This window comes from Bubalus bubalis, chromosome 6 (genome assembly GCF_019923935.1).
Source record: "Bubalus bubalis isolate 160015118507 breed Murrah chromosome 6, NDDB_SH_1, whole genome shotgun sequence".
Classification (NCBI taxonomy): domain Eukaryota; kingdom Metazoa; phylum Chordata; class Mammalia; order Artiodactyla; family Bovidae; genus Bubalus; species Bubalus bubalis.
Genome location: NC_059162.1, coordinates 102,765,116 through 102,789,766, shown reverse-complemented (window position 1 = coordinate 102,789,766; position 24,651 = coordinate 102,765,116).

The window sequence follows — 24,651 nt, the reverse complement described above, 5'->3', positions numbered from 1 at the left end:
CTAATTTTTCATTGTTAGTTTATAGGAATGCAAGTGAATTCTGTGTATTGATTTTGTTTCCTGAGACTTTACTAAATTCACTGATTAGTTCTAGTAATGTTCTGGTAATATCTTTAGGGTTTTCTATGTATGGTATAATGTCATCTGCAAACAGTGAGAGTTTTACTTCTTCTTTTCCGATATGGATTCATTTTATTTCTTGTTCTTCTCTGATTACCATAGCTAGGACTTCCAAAACTATGTTGAATAATAGTAGTGAGAGTGGACACCTTGTCTTGTTCTTGATCTTAGAGGGAATGATTTTGGTGTTTGTTTTTGTAGATCTTTTCCTTCTCTTGTGTTTTCTTCTAGGTCCTTGTTAAATGTGTTAATTGATTCTTGCATTTTCTCTGTTCTGTTTTTGAGATTTTGGATCATCTTTACTATCATTACTCTGAATTCTTTTTCAGGTAGTTTGCTTATTTCCTCTTAGTTTATTTGGTCTTGTGAGTTTCTACCTTGTTCCTTTATTTGCACAATATTTCTCTGCCTTTTCAATTTTTTTCTCACTTACTGTGTTTGAGGTCTCCTTTTCCCAGGCTTTAAGGTTGCATTCCTTCTTCCTTTTGGTTTCTACCCTCAGTGGGTAAGGTTGGGCCAGTGGTTTACGTAGGCTTCATGTTGGATGTGACTTGTGCTTGTGTTCTGGTGGGAGGAAGTGAATTTTTTTTTTTTTTTCTGATGGGCAGGGCTGTGTGTGGTGATAATCCTGTCTGCTGATGATTGGGTTTGTGTTTTTGTCTTGCTTATTGTTTGGGTGAGGCATCCTGCACTGGGTGTTGCTGGGTATTGTATACAAGTGGAGGCTTTCATGGGAGTTCTCACTAACTAATACTCCCTGGGGTTAGGCATTCTCTGGCAGTCCAGGGTCTTGGACTCAGTGCTCCCACTCCGAAGGCCCAGGCCCAATCTCTGGCTGGGGAACTAGACTCTACAAGTCATTTGTTATAGCATTAAAGGGGATTGAAACAAACACACAAAAACGAACAAAAAAGAAGCAAAAGGTGAACACTAGACAAGTGGTAAATACAAAATCAGACAAATAATATAAAAAATAATGGAGCACACATACACACACATACACACACACAAACAAAACCAAAACAGTCCAAAGAAAAGAAAATACAGGAGATTGACCTGGCAAGCAAAGGAAACCAAAAATAATATCAACCAATTAGAAACAAAGCTAACTAAAGCACAAACCAGGAAACAAAACCAAAGCAAGGTGCCAACTGGGGAATAAACTAAAAAAACAAAAGAAACTAACAAACATCATGAAAAACAGAAAGAAAAGAAAGAAAGACTAGAAGAGCAAAGTTAAATAGAGGAATATAAAATAATTTACATATGTTAAAGAATAATTACAGCAGGAAAATCTACCACAATCACAGAAAACTAATCAAACTGATCACATGGACCACAGCCTTGTTTAACTCAATGGAATTATGAGCCATGCCATGTAGGCCACCCAAGACGGATGGTGGAGAGTTCTGACAACACATGGTCCACCGGAGAAAAGAATGGCAAACCACTTCAGTATTCTTGCCTTGAGAACCCCATGAACAGTATGAAAAGCAAAAAGATAGAACACTGAAAGTTGAACTCCCCAGGTTGGTAGGTGCCCGATATGCTACTGGAGATCAGTGGAGAAATAACTCCAGAAACAATGAAGAGACAAAACCAAAGTGAAAACAACATCCAGTTGTGGATGTCACTGGTGATGGAAGTAAAGTCCAATGCTGTAAAGAGCAATATTGCATAGAAACCTGGAATGTTGGGTCCATGAATCAAGGCAAATTGGAAGTGGTTAAACAGGAGATGGCAAGAGTGAACATCGACATTTTAGGAATCAGTGAACTAAAATGAGCTGAAATGGGTGAATTTAATTCAGATGACTATTGTATCTACTTCTGTGGGCAAGAATCCCTTAGAAGAAATGGAGTAGCCCTCATAGTCAACAAAAGAGTCCAAAGTGCAGTACTTGGGTGCAATCTGAAAAACGACAGAATGCTCTCTGTTTGTTTCTAAGGGAAACCATTCACTGTCACAGTAATCCAAGTCTATGCCCCAACCAGTAATGCTGAAGAAGCTGAAGTTGAACAGTTATATAAAGACCTGCAAGACCTTCTAGAACTAACACCCAAAAAAGATGTCCTTTTCATCAGAGGGGACTGGAATGCAAAAGTAGGAAATCAAGAGATACCTGGAGTAACAGGCAAATTTGGTCTTGGAGTACAAAATGAAGCAGGGCAAAGGCTAATAGAGTTTTAAAGCGAATGCACTAGTCATAGCAAACACCCTCTTCCAACAACACAAAAGGAGACTCTACAGATGGACATCACCAGATGGTCAACACCGAAATCAGATTGATTACATTCTTTGCAGATTACATTCTTCTCCATCCAGAGATGGAGAAGCTCTATACAGTCAGCAAAAACAAGAGGAGGAGCTGACTGTGGTGGAGATCATAAACTCCTTATTGCCAAATTCAGGCTGAAATGGAAGAAAGTGGGGAAAACCACTAGACCATTCGGGTATGACCTAAATGAAATCTCTTTCGATTATACAGTGGAAGTGACAAATAGATTCAAGGGATTAGATCTGATAGACAGAGTGCCTGATGAACCTGATGGACCTAGGTTCATGATATTGTACAGGAGACAGGGATCAAGACCATCCCCATGGAAAAGAAATGCAAAAAGGCAAAATGCTTGCCTGAGGAGGCCTTACAAATAGCTGAAAAAAGAAGAGAAGCTAAAAGCAAAGGAGAAGAGGAAAGATATACCCATTTGAATGCAGAGTTCCAAAGAATAGCAAGGAGAGGTAAGAAAGCCTTCCTCGGTGATGAATGCAAAGAAATAGAGGAAAACAATAGAATGGGTAAGACTAGAGATCTCTTCAAGAAAATTATAGATACCAAGGGAACATTTCATGCAAAGATGGGCACAATAAAGACAGAAATGGTATGGACCTAACAGAAGCAGAAGTTATTAAGAAAAGGTGGCAAACAGTCATCAAGACAGTATGGTACTGGCACAAAGACAGAAATATAGATCAATGGAACAAACTAGAAAGCCCATAGATAAACCCACGCACCTATGGACATCTTATCTTTGACAAAGGAGGCAAGAATATACAATGGAGAAAAGACAATCTCTTTAACAAGTGGTGCTGCGAAAACTGGTCAACCACTTGTAAAAGAATGAAACTATAACACATTCTAACACCATACACAAAAATAAACTCAAAATTGATTAAAGATCTAAACATAAGACCAGAAACTATAAAACTCTTAGAGGAGAACATAGGCAAAACACCCTCCGACATACATCACAGCAGGATCCTCTATGACCCACCTCCCAGAATATTGGAAATAAAAGCAAAAACAAACAAATGGGATCTAATTAAAATTAAAAGCTTCTGCACAACAAAAGAAACTATAAGCAAGGTGAAAAGACAGCCTTCAGAATGGGAGAAAATAATAGCAAATGAAGCAACTGACAAACAACTAATCTCAAAAATATACAAGCAACTCCTGCAGCTCAATTCCAGAAAATAAACAACTCAATCAAAAAATGGGCCAAAGAGCTAAATAGACATTTCTCCAAAGAAGACATACAGATGGCTAACAAACACATGAAAAGATGGTCAACATCACTCATTATCAGAGAAATGCAAATCAAAACCACTATGAGGTACCATTTCATGCCAGTCAGAATGGCTGCGATCCAAAAATCTACAAACAATAAATGCTGGAGAGGATGTGGAGAAAAGGGAACCCTCTTACACTGTTGGTGGGAATGCAAACTAGTACAGCCACTATGGAGAACAGTGTGGAGATTCCTTAAAAAACTGGAAATAGAACTGCCATAAGACCCAGCAATCTCACTGCTGGGCATACACACCGAGGAAATCAGAATTGAAAGAGACACGTGTACCCCAGTGTTCATCACAGCACTGTTTATAATAGCCAGGACATGGAAGCAACCTAGATGTCCATCAGCAGATGAATGGATAAGAAAGCTATGGTACATATACACAATGGAGTATTACTCAGCCATTAAAAAGAATATATTTGAATCAGTTATAATGAGGTGGATGAAACTGGAGCAGATTATGCAGAGCGAAGTAAGCCAGAAAGAAAAACACCAATGCATATATATGGAATTTAGAAAGATGGTAACGACAACCCTGTATGTGAGACAGCAAAAGAGACACAGATGTATAGAACAGTTTTTTGGACTCTGTGGGGGGGGGGGGGATGATTTGGGAGAATGGAATTGAAACATGTATAATATCATATAAGAAATGAATCGCCAGTCCAGGTTCGATGCAGGATACAGGAGGCTTGGGGCTGGTGCACTGGGATGACCCGGAGGGATGGTATGGGGAGGGAGGTGGGAGACGGGTTCAGAATTGGGAACACATGTATGCCCATGGCAGATGCATGTTGATGTATGGCAAAACCAATACAATATTGTAAAGTAAAAAAAAATAATAATAATAAAATTAAAAAAAAAAAAAAGAGGTGCAAGAATCCACAGAAGAATTATACAAAAAAGATCTTCATGACCAGATAACCACGATGATGTGATCACTCACCTACAGCCAGACATCCTGGAATGCGAAGAAGTCAAGTGGTCTTTAGGAAGCATTGCTGTGAACAAAGCTAGTAGAGGTGGTAGAATTCCAGCTGAGCTATTTCAACTCCTAAAAGAGATGCTATGAAAGTGCCACACTCAATATGCCAGCAAATTGGAAAATTTAGCAGTGCCCACAGTACTGGAAAAGGTCAGTTTTAATTCCAGTCCCAAAGAAAGGCAATGCCAAAGAATGTTCAAACTACCGCACAATTGCACTCATCTTACACGCTAGCAAAGTAATGCTCAAAATTCTTTAAGCCAGGCCTCAACAGTGCATGAACTGTGAACTTCCAGATGTTCAAGCTGGATTTAGAAAAGGCAGAGGAAGTAGAGATAAAATTGCCAACATCCATTGAATCATCAAAAAAGCAAGGGAGTTCCAGAAAAACATCTATTTCTGCTTTATTGACTATGCCAAAGCCTTTGACTGTATGGATCACAATAAACCGTGAAAAATTCTTAAAGAGATGGGAATACCAGACCACCTCACCTGTCTCCTGAGAAATCTCTATGCAGGTCAAGAAGCAGCAGTTAGAACTGGACATGGAACAATGGAGTGGTTCCAAATTGGGAAAGGAGTACATCAAGGGTGTATATTGTCACCTTGCTCATTTAACTTATATGCAGAGTACATCATTCAAAATGCCAGGCTGGATGAAGCACAAGCTGGAATCAAGATTTCTGGGAGAAATATCAATAACCTCAGATATGCAGATGACACCGCCCTTGTGGCAGAAAGCAAAGAACCAAAGAGCCTCTTGATGAAGGTGAAAGAGGAGAGTGAAAAAGCTGGCTTGAAACGCAACAATCAAAAAACTAAGATCATGGCATCTGGTGCCATCAGTTCATGGCAAATAGGTGGGAAAACAATGGAGACAGTGAGATACTTTATTTTCTTGGGCTCCAAAATCACTGCAGATGGTGACTGCAGCCATGAAATTAAAAGATGCTTACTCCTTGGAAGAAAAGCTATGACCAACCTAGGCAGCATACTAAAGAGCAGAGACATTACTTTGCTGACAAAGGCCCATCTAGTAAAGGCTATGGTTTTCCCAGTAGTCATGTATGGATGTGAGAGTTGGGCTATAAAAAAGCTAAGTGCCGAAGAACTGATGTTTTGAGATGTGGTGTTGGAGAAGACTCTTGAGAGTCCCTTTGACTGCAAGGAGAGCCAACCAGTCCAACCTAAAGGAAATCAGTCCTGAATGTTCATTGGAAGGACTGATGCTGAAACTGAAACTCCAATACTTTGGCCGTGTGATTCAAAGAACTGACTCATTAGAAAAGACCCTGATGCTGGGCAAGATTGAAGGCAGGAGGAGAGGGGACAACAGAGGATGAGATGATGGTTGGATGCCATCCTTGACTCGATGGACATGAATTTGAGCAAGGTCTAGGAGTTGATGATGGACAGGGAAGCTTGGCGTACTGGTCCATAGGGTCACAAAGAGTCGGACACTACTGAACGATTGAATCAAACTGATGACAGGAAAAAGAACAATACGAAAAGGAAACAAAAGAATAAATATAAAAAACTTTTTCAATTAAAAATATTTTAAAGAAACAATAAAACAAAACAGAAACTCCACAGAATTGCAAAAAGCCATGGTAGAGACAGAAATATATAAAGTGCATAAAAAGTGTGATTAAAAAAAAAATTCTCCCCTTCATAGATCACAGCCTTCTTGTGGCCATGCTGCTGTTGCTAAGTCACTTCAGTCGTGTCCAACTCTGCGACCCCATAGACGGCAGCCCACCAGGCTCCCCTGTCCCTGGGATTCTCCAGGCAAGAACACTGGAGTTGGTTGCCATTTCTTTCTCCAGTGCATGAAAGTGAAAAGTGAAAGTGAAGTTGCTCAGTCGTGTCTGACTCTTTGCAACCCCATGGACAGTTGCCGGGGTCCAGCCCCAGCTGATCTAGGGAGTTCGAAGCGGGGATGGCATCGTTGAGGATCAGGATACAATAGCTTCAATTAGATATTAATTAGAGATGTAAAGAGTAATAGAATGAGGATAGCTCAGTAGGAAAATTCAGTGGAGAAAAGAGGCTGAGTAGCTTGGTTTATGCGGGAGACCAATAAAACTTCAAGACAAGAAGTTTGCACCACTTACTTAGGCCACAGGCGTCCTTCCGTTCTCCCTAAGGAGAGGAGACACTGAGGCCTCCCCGGTCGGATCTTAGAAGCCCAGGCAAAATTAGTAAGCTTGGTGGGTTCCACGCTCCAGATGGAGATTCAGCCAGAGTTTGAGAGAGAGAGCGACATGGGGAGACCAGTATTTCGAGAAACTGATCCCAATTCTTTATTTTCCATGGTCTACTTTTATACACTGAGATGTTATGGAAAAGTCACGCGGGGTCAGCAGTCCTGACTTTTATCAAAGTCAGGTGCTTCATACAAATGTATACAGAGGTCTTAGGGGTGTTACATCATCTTCTGGCCAGGGGGCCTGCTGACAATTTATGACCCTCTCCTTGTGACAGCCGTCAGTCAACCAGGACACTTATTTCTCCAGGGGTGATTATTTTTAAAAAGGACTCCACCTTCCGAAGGTACCAGATAAAGTTACATTCCTATAGGGTGAGGTGTAGTAGGTTTTAATTAAGGAAAGAATTTACTTAGCCTAAGGTTTAATGTGATTAATATCAAAGGTTAATACTTATTTCTTCTATATATTCATTAATGTGTGTAAGGGCAGGGGATGTGGAGACTTAGCAACAAACATTGGCTCAACAAATGAAAAACCTTCACCAATACAATTTCTAATCAGCCCACTATACTTATACTAATGGTTTTCTAACTTTTCTAAGGAACCTGTTTTTAGAAGGTTTAAAGCATCTCGTGCCTCTCACGGTTGGGAGGCTGTGAGCAATCACATGTGGCCGGACAAGCCTGTCAGGCAGGCTAGAGAACCTTCAGAGGAGTTTGTAGGTTGAAACACTCCTATCATGCCCAGGAATTAACTGGAGCTCTAAGTTAACTCCTTCTCCGAAAGAGGTGGTGGGGGACAGCCCCCCATAAAGTCAGAGGTGTAGGTGAGAGCACAAAGCAGCAAAGTAGGCAGACTCTGGTTATGGGGGTAGATGCTCGAGGATTTCCAGGGGGACTCCTGAGGCTCAATCCAGCCTTTGCATATGTCGAGCCTCCTTCCTCATGACCTTTGCCATGGGTGGAGGTCCTCACGCCGGATCCCAACAGACTGTAACCTACCAGGCTCCTCCGTCCTTTGGATTTTCCAAACAAGAATACTGGAGTGGGTTGCCATTTCCTTCTCCCAGAGATCTTCCTGACCCAGGGCTTGAACCCGGGTCTCCTGCATTGTAGGCAGACGCTTTACCATCTGAGCCACCAGGGAAATCCAAATAAAACTGATATTTGTGTGTTGGTTTCATATCTTGTAATGTTATTGAATTCATTTATTAGTTCGAGCAATCTAGGTTTTTCTACATATAATGTCCTGCTTTCTGTGAACAGAGGTAATTTAACTTCCTTTCCAATTTGGATGATTTTTGTTTCCTTTTCTTGCCTAATTTCTCTGGCTAGGGCTTTCAGTACTATGTTGAATAGCATGGTGAAGTGGACATTCTTGTTTAGTTCCTAATCTTAAAGGAAAAGCTTTCAGTGTTCTGTCGTTATATGATGTTAGCTGTGTGTTTTTCATATGCATTCACAGCTGCTTTTATTTATTTGGCTGCACTATGCTCAGCTTGTGGGATCTTAGTTCCCCAACCAGGGACTGAACCCCTGGCTTCTGCAGTGGAAGCATGGTGTCCTAACCACTGGACTGCCAGGAAACTCCCCACAGCTGCTTTTAAATGTCTTAATTTCCCTAAGAATCTCACCTCTGCTTCTTCTCAGGGCCTTAAATGTTCTGTTGTAGTACTCTGCCTGTATTTCTTGCCTCCAACCGCTGATGGGTCTGCAGTTCCTCTGAAGTTTGCATGTGCCACGGCATGTACCGCTGCCTTCATCAGCCTGATATTCAAACTCTGTCGCTGTTTCCATCTGAGCTCAAGTCAGAAGAAGCAGAAATCAGTCTCTTGGGTAGTCCCTCAGTTCAGTTCAGTTCAGTCGCTCAGTCGTGTCCGTCTCTCTTTTTTTTTTTTTTTAATTTTATTTTATTTTTAAACTTTACATAATTGTATTAGTTTTGCCAAATATCAAAATGAATCTGCCACAGGTATACATGTGTTCCCCATCCTGAACCCTCCTCCCTCCTCCCTCCCCATACCCTCCCTCTGGGTCGTCCCAGTGCACCAGCCCCAAGCAACCAGTATCGTGCATCGAACCTGGATTGGCAACTCGTTTCATACATGATATTTTACATGTTTCAATGCCAGTCTCCCAAATCTTCCCACCCTCTCCCTCTCCCACAGAGTCCATAAGACTGTTCTATACATCAGTGTCTCTTTTGCTGTCTCGTACACAGGGTTATTGTTACCATCTTTCTAAATTCCATATATATGCGTTAGTATACTGTATTGGTGTTTTTCTTTCTGTCTTACTTCACTCTGTACAATAGGCTCCAGTTTCATCCACCTCATTAGAACTGATTCAAATGTATTCTTTTTAATGGCTGAGTAATACTCTATTGTGTATATGTACCATAGCTTTCTTATCCATTCATCTGCTGATTGTGTCCGTCTCTTTGTGACCCCATGAATTGCAGCACGCCAGGCCTCCCTGTCCATCACCAACTCCCAGAGTTCACCCAGACTCACGTCCATTGAGTCAGTGATGCCATCCAGCCATCTCATCCTCTGTCATCCGCTTCTCCTCCTGCCCCCAATCCCTCCCAGCATCAGGGTCTTTTCCAATGAGTCAACCCTTCGCATGAGGTGGCCAAAGTACTGGAGTTTCAGCTTTAGCATCATTCCTTCCAAAGAAATCCCAGGGCTGATCTCCTTCACAATGAACTGGTTGGATCTCCTTGCAGTCCAAGGGACTCTCAAGAGTCTTCTCCAACACCACAGTTCAAAAACATCAATTCTTCGGCGCTCAGCCTTCTTCACAGTCCAACTTTCACATCCATACATGACCACAGGAAAAACCATAGCCTTGACTAGACGAACCTTTGTTGGCAAAGTAGTGTCTCTGCTTTTGAATATGCTATCTAGGTTGGTCATAACTTTCCTTCCAAGGAGTAAGTGTCTTTTAATTTCATGGCTGCAGTCACCATCTGCAGTGATTTTGGAGCCCAAAAAAATAAAGTCTGACACTGTTTCCCCATCTATTTCCCATGAAGTGATGGGACCGGATGCCATGATTTTCGTTTTCTGAATGTTGAGCTTTAAGCCAACTTTTTCACTCTCCACTTTCACTTTCATCAAGAGGCTTTTGAGTTCCTCTTCACTTTCTGCCATAAGGGTGGTGTCATCTGCATATCTGAGGTTATTGATATTTCTCCCGGCAATCTTGATTCCAGCTTGTGTTTCTTCCAGTCCAGCGTTTCTCATGATGTACTCTGCATAGAAGTTAAATAATCAGAGTGACAATATATAGCCTTGACATACTCCTTTTCGTATTTGGAACCAGTCTGTTGTTCCATGTCCAGTTCTAACTGTTGCTTCCTGACCTGCATACAGATTTCTCAAGAGGCAGGTGAGGTGGTCTGGTATTCCCATCTCTTTCAGAATTTTCCACAGTTTATTGTGATCCACACAGTCAAAGGCTTTGGCATAGTCAATAAAGCAGAAATAGATGTTTTTCTGGAACTCTCTTGCTTTTTTGATGATCCAGCAGATGTTGGCAATTTGATCTCTGGTTCCTCTGCCTTTTCTAAAACCAGCTTGAACATCAGGAAGTTCATGGTTCACATATTGCTGAAGCCTAGCTTGGAGAATTTTGAGCATTACTTTACTAGCGTGTGAGATGAGTGCAATTGTGCGGTAGTTTGAGCATTCTTTGGCATTGCCAGGGTAGTCCCTAGTCATGCCAGAATACTGTAAATAAGTTCAAAGTGAGAACCAGGTATTAGGTGACTTCCCATTTATTGAGTCAGCAAGAGTGCACAGAAATGCCATGAAATATTCTGTTTAAGTGTTGCTTAAAACTTGGGTATTTTCTTGGTTGCTGAAGATCCTTGACTGTTTTCTCAAGCTCCCACAGCAGTATTTTTGGTCAATCTGTTGTTGTTTACTTGATGTTTCCATGGAGGTAAGGGGGCCTGGACCTTCTGCCGTCTTGCTGACATCACCATCAGATAATGCTAAAAGTTTTATTTTTACTTAAATTCACATTTGATTTATGATCCAGTTTGTACTGGATGATTGCCTGGCTTTGAGTCATAGCGTCACCACATTCTTATTCTTTGGCTTTGGGAAAATTCCTTAATGTCTCATGCCTCAGTTTCTTCACCAGTAAGATGACGGGCAAAGTGGTATCTACCTACTACAGTTATTGAGAGACTTATTCATATATATGTACAGGATTCAGAAAAGTGACTGGAAATTGGTACATTCTCAGTAAGTACTCCTGAATGTAAATATTTTTTATAGAATTTTGATCTGGTAATCCATTTGTGCCTTGGAAGCTCACTGGGGACTGACCTAATTAATTTTCAGAAAAGGCTCAACTCTACCACTTTGCATAACTTGAAGATCCTCATGGCTGGGTGGGAGTACTGAGAAAGACAGACTCAAGTTTGAACAGTGGATTCTATTGTGCTAAATAAATATGTGTTTCCTTTCCCTTCCCTTTCCTTGTACCCATACACAGTTTGAATACAGAGTGTTCCATGTAAGTTATTTATTGATTGATCTAACCATTAGCTCAATTTATAGAAACTTTCAATGTCTTCCTTGTTTATAGATATCCTGGGGACAAAGCTCATTAAAAAAAAAATTTCCTAGAACCTAGATGTACCTCTGCGCTCAGTTCCCCAAGAACTTCCTTTTTCAGTCTGTCTAAACTTTATTTGTCTCTCTATCTAAGCTTAAGGTTTTTAATATGTTCATTTTCTAAAATTAAGGCTTAATTGATTTACAATATTAATTTCAGATGTCCAACATAGTGATTCAATAGTTTTATAGATTTTATGCTGTTTAAAGTTATAAAATATTGGCTTTATTCTCTGTGCTATATAGTATATTCTTGTATCTTTATTCTATAAATGATAGTACTTCTTAATTCCTTACCCCTTTTTTTCCCCTCCTCCATCCCTGGGAAATGATAACCACTAGTTTGCTCTCTATATCTGAGTCTATTTCTGTTTTGTCATATTTATTCATTTTTTAAAGAACTTTTTATTTTGTATTGGGCTATGGCTGATTAACAGTGTTGTGATGGTTTCAGGTGAACAGTGAGGGGACTCAGCCACACATATACATGTATCCGTTCTCCCCAAAACTCCCCTCCCATCCAGGCTCTCATTATCATTTATTTTTTATATTCCACACATAAGTGATAACATACAGTATTTGTCTTTCTCTGACTTATTTCATTAAGCATAATACCCTCCAGTTCCATCCATGTTGTTGCAAATGGCAAAGTTTCTTTCCTTTTATGGCGCATAATAATGCTCCATTATATATATACATACCATATCTTCTTTATCTATTCATCTGTTAATGGACATTTAGGTTGCTTTAATAGTTTGGTAACTCTAAATAGTGCTGCTCTGAATATTTGGATTTGAATTAGTGTTTTTGTTTTATTCAGAATTATACCCAAGGGTGGAATTGCTGGATCATATAGTAGTTCTACTTTTAGTTTTTTGAGCAAACTCCATACTGTCTTTCACAACGGCTGTACCAGTTACTATTTCCACCAGCAAGTATACTAGGGTTTTCTTTCCTCCACATCCTTGCCAATATGTATTATTTGTGGTCTTTTTGATGATAGCCATTCTGACAGGTGTGAGGTGATATTTTATTGTAGTTTTGATTTATAGCTCCCTGGTGACCAGCAATGTTGAGCGTCTTTTCATGTGCCTGTTGGCTGTCTGCAGGTCCTGTTTGGGAAAGTGTCTATTCAGGTCTTCTGCCCATTTTGTAGTCAGGTTGTTTGTTTTTTGAGTTGTATAAGTTGCTTATAAACTTTGAATATTAACCCCTGATTGGTCATATCTTTTGCAAATATTTTCTCCCATTAAATAGATTATCTTTTATTTTTATCAATTGTTTCCTTTGCTGTACAAAAGCTTTTAAGGGTAATTATTTTCCATTTGTTTATTTTTGTTTCCTTTGCCTTAGGAGACAGATCCAGAAAAATATTGCCTCAATTTATGCCAAAGAGTGTTCTGTGTATGTTTTCCTCTAGGAGTTTTATGGTTTTTGAACTTACATTTAGCTCTTTAATTCATTTGAGTTTATTTTTGCATACAATGTGAAGAAATGTTCTAATCTTTTTTCTTTTACATATAACTGTCTGGTGTTCCAAGCATCATTCTTTAAAATAAACAAAACAGTTTCATTTTTTAAAGTTTTTAAGACTTTTTATTTTAATTTGCTTATTCATTTATTTTGAGCTTTATTGATATGATTGACATATAACATTGTATAAATTTAAGGTGTACAACACAATGATTTGAGAGATTTATTTATTACATAATGATTACCATGATAGTGTTGGTTAACACATCCAAAACCTCACATAGTTACCATGTATTTGTTTTGGTGAGAACTTTTAAATCTACTCCCTTAGCATGTCTTTAAAATTTTTTTAAATTGACCTAATATAGTTGATGTACAACATTATACAAGTTATAGATATACAGCATAGTGATTCATAAATTTTAAAGGTTTTACTACATTTATAGTTACTATAAAATATTGTATATATTACCTTCACTGAACAATATATCCTTGTAGGTTATTTATTTTACACATAGTCTTTTTTACCTCTTAATCCTCTATCCCTGTCTTACTCCTTCCCTTCCCCCTCCTCACTGCTAACCTACAATTAGTTCTCTGAATTTGTAAATCTATTTCTTTTTTGTTATTTTCAGTACTTTGTTTTATATTTTATATTCTACATATAAGCAATATCATACAGTATTTGTTTTTCTTGGTCTATTTTCTTTTTTAAGGAAAATTGTTTTATTAAATTTTTTAATTCAATGAAAGATTCCTTAAATTCTATAGTGCTTTACAATCTTCAAATTTTCATGTACATGATTTCATATAACCCCATAATAATCCTTTAAGAAAATCCCCCGATATGTTCCCTCCCCACCCCCTTCTCCCCATGGTAACTACTAGTTCATTCTCTATATCTATGTCTGCTTCCTTTTTGTTTTATTCACTTATTTGTTGTATTTTTTAGATTCCATGTACGAGTGATGTCCTACAGTATTTGTCTTTCTCTGTATGACACTTCATTTAGCATAATGCCCTCCAAGTCCATCCATGTTGCTGTACATGGCAACATTTTATTCCTTTTTATGGCTGAGTACTTTGGCCACCTCATGCAAAGAGTTGACTCATTGGAAAGGACTCTGATGCTAGGAGGGATTGGGGGCAGGAGGAGAAGGGGACGACAGAGGATGAGATGGCTGGATGGCATCACTGACTCGATGGACATGAGTCTGAGTGATCTCCGGGAGTTGGTGATGGACAGGGAGGCCTGGCGTGCTGCGATTCATGGGGTCGCAAAGAGTCAGACATGACTGAGAGACTGATCTGATCTGAATGTTCCCCTGTATATATACCTATCTTCTTTATCCATTCATCTGTTGATGGATACTTAGGTAGCTTCCATAACTGGCAACTCTAAATAATGTCTCAGTGAACAGCATTTTTTGAATTAGTGTTTTTTGTTTTTTTCCAGGTATATACCTTGTAGTGGAATTTTCAGGTCATATGGCAGTTCTATTTGTATTTTTTTGAGAAATCTCCATACTGTTTTCCACATCCTCACCAGCATTTGTTATTTGTGTTCTTTTTGATGATAGCCATTATGACATGTCCTACAGCAATCAAAACAGTACGGTGCTGGCACAAAATCAGAAATATAGACAAATGGAACAAGATAGAAAACCCAGAGATAAACCTACACACCTATGGGCACCTTATCTTTGAAAAGGAAGCAAAAATATACAATGGAGAAAAGAGAGCATCTTCAATAAATGGTGCTGGGAAAGCTGGACAGCTACATGTAAAAGAATGAAATGAGAACACTTCCTAATACCATACACAAAAAAAAACTCAAAATGAATTAAAAACCTAGTTGTAAGACCAGAAACTACAAAACTCTTAGAGAAAAACATCGGCAGAACACTCTTTGATATAAACCACAGCAAGATCCTCTTTGGCCCACCTCATAGAGTAATGGAAATAAAAATAAAAATAAGCAAATGGGACCTAATTAAAGTTAAAAGCTTTTTCACAGCAAAGAAAACTATAAACAAGATGAAAAGACAACCCTCAGAATGGGAGAAAATAATTGTAAATGAAGCAACTGACAAAAGATTAATTTTGAAAATATACAGGCTGTTCATGAGTTCAATATCAGAAAAAAAAAATAAAAAAATGGGCAGAAGACCTAAATAGACATTTATCCATAGAAGACATACAGACAGCCAGCAAACACATGAAAAGATGCTCAAAATTACTCATTATTAGAGAAATACAAATCAAAACTACAATGAGGTATCACCTCACACCGGTCAGAATGGCTGTCATAAAAAAATCTACAAACAATAAATGCCAGAGAGGGAATGGAGAAAAGGGAACCTTCTTTTGCTGTGGTGGGAATGTCAATTGATACAACAACTATGGAGAACAGTGTGAATTCCTTAAAAACTAGGAATAAAACTACCTTATGACCCAACAATTCCAATTCTGGGCATATACCCTGAGAAAACAATGACTGAAAAAGACACATGTGCCCCAGTGCTCATTGCAGCACTGATTACAATAGCCAGGACGCGGAAGCAGCCTGGGTGTCCATCAGCAGATGAATGGATCAAAAAGTTTTAGTACATACATACAATGGAATATTACTCAGCCATGAAAAGGAACAAATTTTAGTCAGTTCTAGTGAGGTAGATGAACTTTGAGCCTGTCATACAGAGTAAAGTAAATCAGAAAGGGAAAACAAATACTGTATATTAAGGCATATATATGGGATCTAGAAAAACGGTACTGATGAACCAATTGGCAAGGCAGGAATAGAGACACAGATATAGAGAATGGACTCGTGGACACAGTGGGACACAGGGAGGGAAGAAGAGGCTGGGACGAATTGAGAGAATGGTGTTGAAATATACACATCACAATGTGTAAAATAGCAGAAACAGAACACAGCTTTATAAAGAAATTATCCTCCAATTTAAAAATTGAAAAAGAAAGAGAACAACAGAAGAATTTGGTGCTAACAAAGGGAATAATAGTATGGGTAAGTTAGACAGAGTGCCTGATGAACTATGGATGGAGGTTGGTGACATTGTACAGGAGACAGGGGTCAAGACCATCCCCATGGAAAAGAAATGCAAAAAAGAAAAATGGCTGTCTGAGGAGGCCTTACAAATAGCTGTGAAAAGAAGAGAAGGAAAAAGCAAAGGAGAAAAGGAAAGATAAGCATCTGAATGCAGAGTTCCAAAGAATAGCAAGGAGAGATAAGAAAGCCTTCCTCAGTGATCAATGCAAAGAAATAGAGGAAAACAACAGAATGGGAAAGACTAGAGATCTCTTCAAGAAAATTAGAGATACCAAGGGGACATTTCATGTGAAGATGGGCTCGATAAAGGACAGAAATGGTAGGGACCTAACAGAAGCAGAAGATATTAAGAAGAGGTGGCAAGAATACACAGAAGAACTGTACAAAAAAGAGCTTCATGACCAAGATAATCACAATGGTGTGATCACTCACCTAGAGCCAGACATCCTGGAATGTGAGGTCAAATGGGCCTTAGAAAGCATCACTATGAACAAAGCTAATGGAGGTGATGAAATTCCAGTTGAGCTATTTCAAATCCTGAAAGATGATGCTGTGAAAGTGCTACACTCAATATGCCAGCAAATTTGGAAAACTCAGCAGTGGCCACAGGACTGAAAAGGTCAGTTTTCATTCCAGTCCCAAAGAAAGGCAATGCCAAAGAATGCTCAAACTACTGCACAATTGCACTCATCTCACACGCTAGTAAAGTAATGCTGAAAATTCTCCAAGCCAGGCTTCAACAGTACGTGAACCATGAACTTCCAGATGTTCAAGCTGGTTTTAGAAAAGGCAGAGGAACCAGAGATCAAATTGCCAACATCGGCTGGATCATGGGAAAAGCAAGAGAGTTCCAGAAAAACATCTATTTCTGCTTTATTGACTATGCCAAAGCCTTTGACTGTGTGGACCACAATCAACTGTGGAAAATTCTGAAAGAGATGGGAATACCAGACCACCCGATCTGCTTCTTGAGAAATCTGTATGCAGGTCAGGAAGCAACAGTTAGAACTGGGCATGGAACTACAGACTGGTTCCAAATAGGAAAAGGAGTACGTCAAGGCTGTATATTGTCACTCTGCTTATTTAACTTCTATGCAGAGTACATCATGAGAAACACTGGGCTGGAGGAAGCACAAACTGGAATCAAGATTGCCAGGAGAAATATCAATAACCTCAGATATGCAGATGACACCACCCTTATGGCAGAAAGTGAAGAGGAATTAAAAAGCCTGTTGATGGAAGTGAAAGAGGACAGTGAAAAAGTTGGCTTAAAGCTCAACATTCAGAAAACTAAGATCATGGCATCTGGTCCCATCACTTCATGGCACATAGATGGGGAAAGAGTGTCAGACTTTATTTTTTTGGGCTCCAAAATCACTGCAGATGGTGACTGCAGCCATGAAATTAAAAGACGCTTACTCCTTGGAAGGAAAGTTATGGCCAACCTAGACAGCATATTCAAAAGCAGAGACATTACTTTGCCCACAAAGGTCCATCTAGTCAAGGCTATGGTTTTTCCAGTGGTCATATATGGATGTGAGAGTTGGACTGTGAAGAAGGCTGAGCACCAAAGAATTGATGCTTTTGAACTGTGGTGTTGGAGAAGACTCTTGGGAGTCCCTTGGACTGCAAGGAGAACCAACCAGTCCATTCTAAAGGAGATCAGTCCTGGGTGTTCATTGGAAGGACTGATGCTAAAGCTGAAACTCCAATACTTTGGGCACCTCATGTGAAGAGTTGACTCATTGGAAAAGACTCTGATGCTGGGAGGGATTGGGGGCAGGAGGAGAAGGGGATGACAGAGGATGATATGGCTGGATGGCATCACTGACTCAATGGACGTGAGTCTGAGTGAACTCCGGGAGTTGGTGATGGACAGGGAGGCCTGGTGTGCTGCGATTCATGGGGTCGCAAAGAGTCGGACACGACTGAGCGACTGAACTGAACTGAATTGAAGTTATTTGTTAGAGATTTTAAAATCTTTGACAGCAGTGACTTTACTAGACTTTTTTTGTATCAGCTGTACTGTGTTGTTTCATTTACTGGTATACATTATATTTTATCTCCAATCATCTTCCTCCTGGTGTATAGGTTATTGTTGTCTGGGATTTTGGTTCTATCTTAAAAAAATTTTAACATTGAAAATTGGACACAGTTACTATTGTTTTACACAGTTGGCATTTATTTAGATTTTACTTCATGCTTTTAATATTCTTTGGAATATTCTGTTTTTTAAAAAATTTATTTATTTTAATTGGAGGCTAATTACTTTACAATATTGTAGTGGTTTTTGCCATACATTGACATGAATTAGCCATGGGTGTACATGTGTTCCCCATCCTGATTCTGGAATCTTTCCTCCTGAAGTACATCCTTTGGAAGATCTTTTAGTGAGGTTCTGTTCACGGTAAAACCTATCAGCTCCTATTACCTGGAAATGTCTTACTTTATCTTTATTACTGAAATATAATTTCTTTGGTTGTAGAATTCTAGGTTGACTGTTATTTTCTTCAATTCTGGAAAATTCTTGGTTATTATTTCTTCATTATCACCATTCTCTCAGTCTATCTATTCTTTCCTAGTATATCAGATTAAGTTCATACAGAATGTTCTCCCTGTATCTTACATGGCTGTTAAGTTCTTTTTCATATTTTCATGTGTTTGTTTCTAAGTAATTTGTATCTAAATAGAGACAATTTTTTTCTAGCTCTTTCTTCCAGTTTGCTAATTATGTTTTTAATCAAGTCTAACCTTCTATTAAATCTATCCCTGTGCATTAGGCAGCATGTCAGTCTCATAAATCTTTCCTTATGTTTTTAATATAATTTACATTTTTCACTTCTAAAAGTCCTCTTTAGTTATTCTTCAAACCAAACTGGGAAGTTATTCTATTTCCCTTGATTGTGTTTTTAATTTCTCTGGACTTTTTCAGTTTTCTTATTTTAAAAATGGGAAATGGCTTCGTGATCTTTAAGCACACATTCAGTTCATAAACACTCCCTGCCTTCCTCTTGGCTTAGAGTGTGCCACACTGGTAGTGATGGGCTGTTAGGTCAGAACTCTCCTGTTGAATTGTCCTCTTCTTTTGAGTAGCTTAGGAACTCAGCCTTAGTCTCAATGACCTACTCTAGCGCTGCCATACATCGAGGAATCAGCATTTCCATTGCACTGGATAAGACTGGGAAACTTCAGTTCCAATACCTGCCTGGTGCACAACAGCCTGGAGCACAGTGTCTGATTCTCACTCCTCCACCCCATGCTCATGGGCTCCAAGATGGGAACATTTCCAGAGAAAGCAATTTCCCAACCTTCCCCAGAGCATAGTTGAAAGTGTTTCCTGAAGTTTAACTTACATCTCCATCAAGTATCACCAGAAATTTTATTTCTTTCATTTCTAACCTTGAAAAGATAGGGTCACATCCTTGGTATTGAATGGAAGCCCTTCAGACAAATAGAGGCTCAAGGAAGAAGCAGCATTCTGATTATTTGGCTTAAGTAGTTTAAAAATAATAATGGGCTTCCCCAGTGGCTCAATAGTAAAGAATCTGTCTGCAATGCAGGAGCCATAGGAGACTTGGTTTCGATCCCTGGGTCGGGAAGATCCACTGGAGAAGGGAATGACAACTAGGTCTGGTTCTGGTTTGGACTAGCTCACTTTTACTGCAAGGAATCTGGGAGATATTTTTATGTAATTTACAGTTCAGTTCAGTCCCTCAGTCTTGTCTGAACTTTGCGACTCCATGAACTGCAGCACACCAGGCGTCCCTGTCCATCACCAACTCCCAGAGCTTGTCAAACTCATGTCCATCGAGTCTGTGATGTCATCCAACCATCTCATCCTCTGTTGTCCTCTTCTCCTCCCACCTTCAATCTTGCCCAGCAGCAGGGTCTTTTCCAATGAGTAAGTTCTTCGCAGCAGGTGACCATAGTATTGGAGTGTCAGCTTCAGCATCAGTCTTTCCAATGAATATGCAGGACTGATTTCCTTTAGGATGGACTGGTTTGATCTCCTTGCAGTTCAAGGGATTCTCAAGAGTCTTCTCAGCAGAAATAGATATTTTTCTGGAGCTCTCTTGCTTTTTTGATGATCCAGCGGATGTTGGCAATTTGATCTCTTGCTCCTCTGCCTTTTCTAAATCCAGGTTGAACATCTGGAAGTTCACGGTTCATGTACTGTTGAAGCCTGGCTTGGAGAATTTCGAGCATTATTTTACTAGCATGTGAGGTGAGTGCAATTTTCCAGTAGTTTGAACATTCTTTGGCATTGCTTTTCTTTGGGATTGGAATGAAAACTGACCTTTTCCAGTCCTGTGGCCACTACTGAGTTTTCCAAATTTGCTGGCATAATGGATACAGCACTTTAACAGCATCATTTTTCAGGGTTTGAAATAGCTCCACTGGAATTCCATCACCTCCACTAGCTTTGTTTGTAGGGATGCTTCCTATGGCCCACTTGACTTCACATTCCAGAATGTCTGGCTGTAGGTAAGTGATTACATCATCATGGCTACTGGGTCATGAAGATCTTTTTTGTACAGTTCTTCTGTGTATTCTTGCCATCTCTTCTTAATATCTTCTGCTTCTGTTAGGTCCATACCATTTCTGACCTTTATTGTACCCATCTTTGCATGAAATTCCCTTGTTATTTCTACTTTTCTTAAAGAGATCTCTAGTCTTTCCCATTCTATTGTTTTCCTCTATTTCTTTGCACTAATCACTGAGGAAAGCTTTCTTCTCTCTCCTTGCTATTCTTTGGAACTCTGCATTCAAATGCTTATATGTTTCTTTTCTTCTTTGCCTTTAGCTTCTCTTCTTTTCTCAGCTATTTGTAAGCCCCCCTCAGACACCATTTTGTCTTTTTGCATTTCTTTTTCTTGGGGATGATCTTGATCACTGCCTCCTGTACAATTCACAAACCTCTATCCATAATTCTGTAATTTACATGTGAAACTAAAAATTTAAACTTTTGAATACATGCAAGGCGTCAGATGAAGAATCCTGTTTATGCAACTTAGAGCAAAACAAGCTTTCTCGGACCTCCCTGGTGGTCTGTTGGTTAAGATTTTGTGTTCCCAGTACAAGGCGGCCCACGTTGAATCCTAGTTCAGGCCAAGGAGCTAGGATTCTGCATGTTGCAAAGAAGGTCCCACGTGCAGCAATGAAGAGTCCACGAGCCGCAACTAAGACCTGGTGCAGCCAAATAAAAGCTAAACAAACTAAGCTTTCTACTTCTCAGTTCCTTCATTTGCAAAATGGAGGTGATAGTTGTGCCTGTTTCATAGAGCTTGGTTTTTGTGGGGGATCGGGCGGGGATTCAGTTAGAAAATAAATGTACGTGATACATGTAAGTAAGCCTCAACAATGATGGCTGTTATTGTGACCAACTAGTCCGGGTGCTTACTCCTGCATGCTGCATTGTTCTCACTCGCGCAGCCTCAATTCCTTCTCTGTCAAGCAGGAAGACGAACAACCGATGATGAATATAAAATGTTTGGTAAAGGAGGGTGAAAAGGTACTGAGTTTTTGTTCCTGACCGGGTCCCCTTCCTTCTCCTCCACCTCTCATTCCTCATCCTTTCCCCTGACGCCTGTTAATAGATTCTTGGCATCCGAAGGGGCCCAACTCCAAGTTCTAACTTGCTTCTTAATCTACAGTTCTGGCATCTGGCCCTTGATGTACTCCCTGGGTTCTAAGAAGATCTCTGGTGGCAGGAAGAGAAGATGTAAAGCCCTGGGATTCCAAGGGGAACTTGACTTGACTCCCCATACTCACAGAGTAAAGCTTCAGCTTGGGATTCCCAGAGTTAGACCTCCACGTGGCTTGTGTGGGCGGTACATTCTGGGGTAGAATGTGGCATGTTTTTACCTCTTGAGAGTTACCTGAGTCATTCTCAACCGTTGCTTTGGTTAAGGCATATGTTACATATAGCTGTTCTATGCACTTACCCTTCTATGAGTGTTCCCAGGTTTTGATGCAGAAATTAAAAAGGTTACTCACTGAAATTTGTAGTAGAGATCTGGAGTGAGGCTGTTGGTTTTAAGAGTCACTACTCCACTCTTTTCTTTCTCCCCTCAAGAAAGCATGTAGAAAGGAAATGAGGGAGCATAGCTTTGTAGAGATAATATTCTAGCCCATGCTCATCTCCTCCCTCATAGGCTCCTACCACCTTGCCTGCCTCAGTGTCTTCTTGGTCTGAATTTTGCCCCATCTCTTTCAGGCAAGTCATTTTGTAAACAAGTAGACCCCATGGAGCCTTCCTAGGACAGGCCTTTCCCCCATATTCTCTGCTTTAGCTTCCCTCTGAAGTACCTGAAAAAACAAAAAAAGTGAAAATGTTAGTTGCTCAGTTGTGTCTGACTCTTTGTGACCACATGGACTGTAGCCCACCAGGTTCCTCTGTCCATGGAATTCTCCAGGCAAGAATATTGGAGTGGGTTGCCATGCCCTTCTCCAGGGGATCTTCCTGACCCAGGGACTGGACCCGGGTCTCCTGCAGTGCAGGCAGTTTCTTTATTGTTTGAGCCACCAGGAAAGCCCCTGAAGTACCTAAATAACAGTATTTGATGCACATTTCCTGAGTTGCTTTACAGATATGAGCCCCCAGCCTCCGACCAAATGGAAGATATTAACCACTTGATGACCATGAGCATATAGCCCCAGGCCTCCTGGAGCCTAAGGACTGTTAATGTTAACTCCTGTAACATCACCATGTTATCTCACCATCACCCAATCAGAGAACAGTGCACAAGCTGATCACAGACCCGGCAACCCAACTGGCCCTGTGCTCTGCCCCGCATGTGGCTTTAAAAAATGCTTTGTTGAAACCCTTTGGAGAGTTCAGGGCTTTTTAGAGCATGAGCCCCCATCTGTTTGCATGGCCCTGCAATAAACCTTTCTCTGCTCCAAACTTCGATGTTTCAGTTTGGCCTCATTGTGTGTCGGGCACAGGAACTTGCACTGTTGGGGATTTTCTCCTCGGGACTTGGAAGCGATGAACCTGAAAGACTGACACTCGGACAGTCTCTTGCAAGGACTGACAAGTTTATTTCTGCAGTCAAGCCTTTTTATAGAAGCAGGAACAAAGAGCTTAAAGTATACGGCCAGCAGAGTGCATACGGGGTTAACACATAATCAGTAAAAACATTTCAAGGACAGCGGGCTCTAAGTGACTCATGTGCTTATCCCACAACCCATTTTCTCAAGTAATATCCCTATTTATTATTAAATCTTGGCGCCGAGCATAACCAAAGGCAGGAGATGTTTTTCTGTCCGCAGTACAAAGCCGGGTACTTCTGGCCCTTCGCCATTTTCCCAAGGACTTTCTCCTTTTACGGCTATTTTGCACTATGCTTCCCAACATGCACTAACAATTTCTCTCTCCAGACTAGCAGCATTGTGCTGTGGCAAGAGCTAGACTTCTGAGTCAGGCAGTCCTGGCTGTGAATTCTCTTCCAACACCTGGCTGTAGAATCTTCAGTGAGTCACTCTATCCCACTAAGCTTTGTGTCCTCACCCTTAACCTGGGAATAATTCCTCTCTCAGTGCATTGGAGGCAAAGGCCTCATGCGTGCTCTATGCACACACAAATCTCCAGGTGCCTCCAGGTACATGATCTCTAATCCCTTCAGCCATGATATGCTGGGATATTATCCTAATTGATCAGCTGAGGAAGTGAGACTCAGAGAGGTTCAGTGGCTCGTGTGGCAGAGCTGGTCTGTGTCCTGTCCTTCCCTTAGGGGCTTACCTTGACTTTGCCTTTTGGTTGCTTCCTGTGCCTGGAGAACCCACCACAGTAAGGTCTGATGAAAGGCAATACCTCACTTCCCACACCAAAAGCTAGAGTATTGCTGGTTACTTGCTTTCCCTGACCCTGAAGCCAGCGAGTGGGTGCTGACCTAGGCTCAGCTAGGATGCTCCCATCCATGATTTTGAATCTGGGGGAAATGAAAAAGCATTAGACAGAGATAGCTCTGGCAGCAGTAGATGAGAGCATGGTGGTGGTCCAATAGCCAAAGCAGCATTCCCTGGCCACAGTGCCATCTATCGGGCTGCCCCTGTGGCAGGAGCTCGGCCGTGGCTCAGGTCACAGGTCTCCTTTGGCATCTACCCACTTATGCTCCTGTCAATGTTGTGAGCCTCTTGATAGTCTTCCTCAAATTCCTTTTCAACTTAAATCACTCAGATTTCATTTCCGATTTTTGTCACCGAGAACCTCATGTGGCAGTTCTACAACAAAAAAACTATCTCCGAACATTTTTATCTTCTGCCTAATACTCCCACCCAAATGCTGGGAGTCATTTCCCTCCAAACTACAGATTGGGTCTGTGGTTCCGTCCTCCATTCTTCTCTCCCCCTACTTCATCCTCTTTGGACAGCTGATTTCCGTGCCCCTGGGGCCTCAATTTTATATCCGATGGGCAGAGGCCAGCAAAGAGCCCTTTGCTTCCTTGTTCTTGCCTCTGCTCTTCCCTGATTTGTTTCTTCAGGGCCCAGGAGGTTTGTTTTTCTTAGCCCAGAGGGTTTATGGTGAGCTCTTCCCCAGGGACCTTGCTCTCCCCGAGTCCCACCTTCTTCTTCTTTCTCTGCCTGGA